Genomic DNA, 7,307 nt, shown 5'->3' with positions numbered 1-7,307 from the left:
TACATTGCACACTCATAAGATAGGTCGTGTCAGCTGACACGTTTTTTCTACGTACGTTCGTGGGTAACTGCCGCATAAGATACGGTTACGACCTTAGCGGCACCAATAATCGATTGCATTGATTCTCATAAGGCTGGGCGAATCAGCTGTTATTAGGTTACCGATATGGTTACCGATAAAGCACCAATGTCTCCAACTTTATGTCGAATTGAACAGCGACTACTCATATCACAGCATAGTGATGTATTACTCACCCCTAATCATAGTTAATCGAAATTAGTCGCCAGACATCGTCACCACCTTTCATTGTATTACGCTTTGTTCCAAAATTTTTCTGGGAATTTTTTACTAAAATTGTTTTTGATCACAGCAAGGCCAGAGCAAATAAAAAAATTATTACCCGTGCAATAAAGTGGCCTTTGAACTGTATGTTCGCCCCAAGAAGGATATCGAGTTTTTATTAAGAATAAATTCGTGCAAATAGTGCTTTGTGGGAGAGTAACCGAAGAAAGAAAATAAGCTAATATCAGACGTCTATTGGTAAGGAAAGTACGTATTTATGTATCTTTAACCACGTACGTGGACCTTGCGTACATATGTCGGCGACTTACTAATAATATACGCATATATATTTTGGTGTAATATTCTTACAAAATCTATGTTTCGAAGAGCTGGTACCGATTTAGGTTTCCGTTATTCCATCGTTTTATACTTTTAACCATGAAAATATACCACAAAGGACGAGAACACGAAACTGCAACTTTCTCTTGGCTCCCATTAGAGGATATTGAAGGCAATTTGTTACCGGTCGCGCCTATTGGATGGTGTGATAAAACACCAGCTAGTTAAGACGCTTTCCATAATCGAAGGTTATTATTATTTTTGGTAATAGTCTAGTTGAGGGGCGACTGCTAATACGCTACCAAAAATATCGAGAGAGGTGTCAAAGGACGCGTCTTGACATCAGTATTAATAATCCGAAGGCTGAAAATAAAAATATTAACTCGTTCAAAAGATATTAACGAAAAACCGAAAAAAGACCCACGGGTACCTCCGAAACCGGGGGTGGGATCCATAGTATTTTTGCGCAGAACACCTTTCTGAGTTGGCGGCCTTCGGCCGCGTTTATAAAAAATAACCCTGAGCTACGCCATGCCAAGTCCGGGTGTGTGGTATAACCGTGGCTACCGCCACGGTGATGCACAATTTTTTTTATGGGTACAAACACAACAACAACCACATGCAAATCGCCAACTTCAACTGAAAATATCTCCGGATATAGATAAAAATTTTTCTTTTCCGTCATCGGATTATTGTTCTCGAGATTAATACGCGTCTTTTGACACCTCTCGATATTTTTGGTAGCGTATTAGCAGTCGACCCCTCAACTAGACTATTACCTTATTTTTAATTACGGCGTTTTAAGCCTAAAACTTAAATTATTAAAATTTGTAAGTACATTTTAATAGTAATAGGATTTCTATAATTTGGTCTGTCGGAATGCATGCGATACCGATCAGCATGGGAACTGGCGGTCCTAACGGGCGAGTCCTGGAGTCATTGGGATGTTGGAAAAAACGTTTCGCAATCCTGCCCTACTCCAAGACTTATAAATACATAGTATTAAACTATGTCATTTATGTTGTCGGAACGCAATAGATTCCGATCAACACATATGACTCGGATCTCAGAACCTCTCTGCCGGTGTAGGTAAACTTTGGTCCACCGTAAAGTCCCTATCGTATCCGTCTAGGCACAATGACAAAGTTTCCATCGCCTTTGCCGATAAAGTGCTATCGGATGTGAAAAAAAGTGCGAGCGCTTTCTTCCGAATGCATAATGCATTCTACAGTCGACAAAGATAGACGGAGGGACAACAGCCACGCACATAAACATACATTCAGCGCGTCACCAATAACCATCACCGCCAAAGTGGTTGAGGATGCCATCGGTCATGCTAAACCATCCAAAGCAGTGGGCCCAGACGGCATAGCCATGCCGATGCTTAAAAGCCTAGGGAAAGAGGGTTTCAAATATTTAGCACATGTCTTCAACCTGTCTCGTTCCACCTTTGTCATACCCGAAAAATGGAAAATGGCCGAGGTGGTCCCGCTACTAAAGCCTGGGAAACCAGCTAACATAGGAGAGTCATATTGCCCGATATCTCTCCTATCGCCAGTAGCCAAGACGCTTGACGCTATTTTGCTCCCCTACTTCAAAGCAAATTTGCAGCTAGCCTGCCATCAGCATGCCTTCAGAAAACTCCATAGCACCACCACCGCGCTAAATGCCTTCAGCACCCAGATAAATTGCGGTTTAAATCAAAACCCTACCATAGAACAGTACTCGTTGCGCTAGACCTATCAAAAGCTTTTGATACGGTCAACCATGACACGTTACTGCAAGACCTGGAAGGGTACCCCAGCGGGTTAGGGGATCATTATATACCCGCGGTAGGTATGCCTGTCGTAAGAGGCGACTAAAATACCAGATTCAAGGGGCTGGGTAGCGCAACCATTCAGGTTGCCAGCGCAATATATAGCTTCTCCAAACCAATTGTCAACCTCACCTATCCGCGGCGAATCCTGGTTCACTAACTGGAGAGGCTCTGGCGACCCCAAGCTTCTCATGGAACTTGGGGGTGGAGAGGGAGGGAATGGCCTGAAGGTTTAATGTGGCCACATAAATCGTTCCCGAGATGGTCGGGGTAGCACCTTAATGGTGCTGTGGTGCCGGAGCGTACCGGGTCTGTATCCGGAAAAGGACCATCACATCGATAACACCCCAAAGCCTTCGGGGAGCAACCTTATAGCTACAACAACAACAACAACAACCTGGAAGGGTCTACCCTTCCCCCATGTCTTAAAAGGTGGACCACAAATTATCTTAGTGGTCGGCAGGCTACCTTCGCCACTAGATGGAGCTACTAACGTTTCCTACCCCGATGACTGCACAATAATGGCCACAGGCCCAGGCACAAAGATCGATGAGCATTGCAACAGAATAAACGACAGGGAGGTCCCTGATCTCTCCATTTCGCGTCGCGAAACCTGGCATTATCACCGACTAAATTCTCCGCGACTTTATTTACAACATGAACGTCCCAAATGTCGACCATTTTGAACATCCACGTCGATGGCACTACACTACCGACTGTCCTACACCCCAAAATCTTGGTTGTGACGTTTGATCAGGATCTACATTTTGGTGAGCACAGAGCCGCAATTGTACCGAAAATCCAGAGCCGTAATAAAATCCTCAAATTCTTTGCTGGCAGTACTTGGGGGAAAAGACAAAGAAACGCTCATTACCACATACAAAGCAATTGGCCAGCCGATTTCATGCTACGCGTCCTCTATATGGTCGCCAAGCCTAAAAAGTACGAAGTACGAAGAGATCCAAGAGAGAAGCCGTGATGGAAAACCCAATCGATCGAGTTTAAGTAGGAGTAAGGAATGGGAAACTTTATCAAACGCCTTACTGAAATCAGTGTAAATGACATCAACTTCGCAGTTCGTCCTTAAGTTATTGGATACGAGGGTTGTGAACTCCAGCAAGTTAGACACAATGGACTTACCCCTGCAAAAGCCATGTTGTGACAGGTCCACTGCCGAAGATACTGCAAAAGCCAGTTGATTTGTGACAACTGATTCAAATAGTTTTGGAATAGCACAAAGTTTGGCTATTCCTCTATAGTTTGTGAACCAAGATCTACTTCCAGTTTTATAAAGTGGTATTATAAAAGACTCCTTCCACTTCTTAGGGAATATCCCTTGCCTCAAAGTGGCATTAAATAAGCAGGTAAGGGGTTGACAAAGAAATTGAGCGCAAGTTCTGAGCACAACAGATGGTATTATTATTATTATTATATTTCTTTATTACGGTCTTTAAGACCTAGTTGATGTTAATTAAACATTTTTTTCATTAAATATTAAGTGTTTTACAATATAAAAATAATTTTACTTTAAACTTATTACTATTTTCACAATCTTTTATCTCAGTAGGTGGTTCATTGTACATTTTGTACCCAGTGTATTCTAAAGTCTTCTTTGCGAACTCTGTTCTTACTCTAGGCAGTCTTATATTATTGCAGTATCTAGTTCCATAGCTATGGGTCTCGTGATTTTATAATATTTTATTGCTCGGGTAACTCGGTAGCATTCCTAATCTTACATGATGTATAAATTTCAAAGTGAAGTAACTTATTGACTGTTTTATACTAAGCCAGTTTAACCGATTCAGCATTATAGTTTTTGATGTTCTTGGGGGACATTTTAATATAAATCGCATTGCCTTGTTTTGTTGTATTTGTAGGCTTTTAATTTGCATATCACTCGCTATCAGCAGAATTGTAGGACAGTATATAAAGTGCGGCTCAATAATTGAACGATACACCATTATTTTATGACGTTGACTAATATGTTTGCATGTTCTGTACATGAATCTTATTTTCTGCGCAATTTTCCTTTCAAGATAATTTATATGTTCTCCAAAATTCAGGGTTTCATCAATTAAAACTCCTAAGTACTTCATTTCATTTACTCTTTGAATTAAATTGTTTTTTATCTTGAGGGTTATATTGTTTAAATCGTTATTACGTATGATGTTCTGGTTTTTGCAAAATACCATGAACTTAGTCTTATCTATATTTAACTTCAATTTTTTAAGGCACAACCAGTTGTATAGAGAGTCAAGATCTTCTTGTGCTTTCTGCATTGCACAGTCGGCATATTTCTCACTGTTGATGAGCAGTGCATCATCCGCAAAAAGACGTTTATTGCAATATTTTAAGCATTTTTTTATATCATTTATGTACAATGTAAATAGTATCGGTGCAAGTACTGAACCTTGTGGTAATCCGATATCTACATCCACAACCGATGAGACTGCGTTTCCAATTACCGTCCTTTGCTTTCTGTCGCTGAGATAACTTCGGAACCATTCCAAAGTCTGTCCTCTGACACCAGTTTTGAACAAAACATTCATCAATTCCCGTCTATCAACTGTTTCAAAGGCCCGTTTCAAGTCTATGAAGACAGACACCACAACTTTTTTATCTGATAAATCTTCTTTCCATTCTGCAATAACCATGTTGAGTGCTGTTTCACAAGAATGGCTCTTCCTGAATCCAGACTGTTCTGGTATAATAACTTTGTGCTTTTCTAGGTATGCCACCAATTCATTATTCACCACCATTTCAATAATTTTCTCATCTGAGGGTAACGTATTGATTGGCCGTAGCTCCTCCGGTTTCACTGCATTTTTTACTTTTTCCACAGGTACTATTGTTGAAACTTTCCAGCAGTTTGGAACAATGCCATTATTTAGGGATTCATATATTATGTCTTTGTAAAAGTTACCAATGTACATCATGGAATCCTTGAAAACACCCTCAGATAAAAGCTTTTCTCCGCCATATTTATTTTTAAAAGCTTTTGTGATATTCATTATATCATCTAACACAATGTCAGTGAAAAGAAATGGTTCTATTGCGATGGAACGATCAACGTTTAGTTCGGATGCAGTAGGTATTTCTTCAATACTGTCACTAATTTCGACTATGCTCTGTACAAAAAAATTGTTTAGGGCATTAGCTATATGATACTCATTTCATCAGGTCCACTGGAGTAGGAAATTTTCATTGCCTTAGTACCTCATCTGTATGAATATATGGGATACATACTGAGTTAAGCGAAGGTAACATGTATTGATAATCCACCGGAGGGGAGTCAGGGATAGTCGAGTAATTAGATTTAAAAAAGTCAGCAAACATATTTGCAATCTCGGAGTCAATACTAGAAATCCGATCGTTATACTTCATTACAGAAGGAAACCATTTAACTTTTCTTTTGGAGTTGACCAAGGAATAAAATGTTTTTGGATTGAAAGAGATCCGATGCTTAATCTTCATCAGATAATTCTTATAGCATCTTATCTGTAGCCTGTTGTACTTAAGGCGCAAGATGGAGTATGCAGCATAGTGACTATTAGAGCCAGATAATTTGAAACGCTTGAAGAAGCGTTTTTTTTGTTTTTTAGATAATTAAGTTCTCTAGAGCTCCAAGCAGTAGCTGGAGATGCTGAGGAGGTTTTGGAAAAAGGCACACATTTGAGGAATATCGTATGTTAAACGTTGGTGAAATGGACGGAGCTCGCTTCAATATCTCCGTCGTACTCAGGCCACTTTATTTTAGAGACTTCGTCGATTAGTAAAGACCAATTGACCTTTCTAAACAGAAACCGGCGCGAAGACGCATTCGGATCGGTGGTATACCGCACCGGTAAGCTAAGACAATCCAGGTAAATTGAAAGTGCTGGATGATAAACATCCTCAGGCAATACCACTGGATCACATCGAGTAACAGAACAATTCGATGTGTCGTCTGAAAAAATCAAATCGAGATATTTGCCAAATTTATTATGAATTCTGTTAAGTTCATAAAGACCAATGTCTGCAAAGTCATTTAAAAACTCGTAGAATACAACATTACAAGCAGTGGGAACTAGCATTCCATCAATAAAATTCCACGACACAAAGGGCAGATTAAAATCGCCAGCCACTAAGACAGAATCAACAGACCTTGACATAGCAAATATAAGTTTCAATAGGGAAGAATGTTTTAAGTATATAGAAATATCTGACTGGGGCGAAATATAAGACGCAACAAAATATTTTTCAGTAGATAAGAGTTTAACTCGCACGCAGAGGATTTCAACATCAGAAGAATCATCGAAGTACACTTCCTCAGAAGAGAACCTGGTATGTACGGCGCTTAACACGCCTCCACCAACTCTGTTTCGTCGGTCTTTCCTAAAGATCTCATAAGAATTTGCTAATATCTCAGAGTTAAACACAGTTGGTTTCAACCATGTCTCAGTAAAAACCAAAACATCATAACAGAGTTCATGACTACGGAGAAGAAGATCAACTAGTTTAGTATTTAGACCCCTAACATTCTGATAATAGACGTTGAGGCCATTATGAAAGGTGTCAGACAAATCTATGACTCCGCGGGAATTTCTACATCTTTTCGAAAAAAACGGAAGGGCTTAATGTATACATTACTGGGCCAAAGAGAAGCATTGAAAAGTTTGCTATATTCACTTTCAATCACTCGAACTTTAAAAGCGACTCTCACTAAAGTGTTAATGTCGACATCTCTCTTCACTAACTTAAAACAAGCGACATTAGAAGCAGCAATGCCAAAGTGATCAGAGATGTATTTAACAATACTCTCCTCAGTACCCGATGGCTTAAATGAGGACAAATGAATCCATTTATACCGCACAAATACATCTAACTCAGC

General features: G+C 39.8%; 1 protein-coding gene across 2 annotated transcripts in view; it reads left to right on the top strand.

Annotated features, from left to right (window-relative positions):
* The first annotated feature begins 271 nt into the window (after positions 1-271).
* akirin overlaps positions 272-7,307 on the top strand; it is a 281,083-nt gene continuing 274,047 nt past the window's right edge. The window contains exon 1 of one of the 2 annotated variants that reach the window (XM_067791516.1): positions 272-540. The gene's annotated coding sequence lies outside the window, so the exon portion shown is untranslated. Of the gene's footprint in view, positions 550-7,307 lie in introns of both variants that reach the window. The other variant, XM_067791519.1, reaches the window with a different exon arrangement.

Source organism: Eurosta solidaginis, chromosome 5 (genome assembly GCF_040869045.1).
Source record: "Eurosta solidaginis isolate ZX-2024a chromosome 5, ASM4086904v1, whole genome shotgun sequence".
In the NCBI taxonomy this organism is placed as follows: domain Eukaryota; kingdom Metazoa; phylum Arthropoda; class Insecta; order Diptera; family Tephritidae; genus Eurosta; species Eurosta solidaginis.
This window is presented reverse-complemented; position numbering and strand designations above follow the sequence as displayed.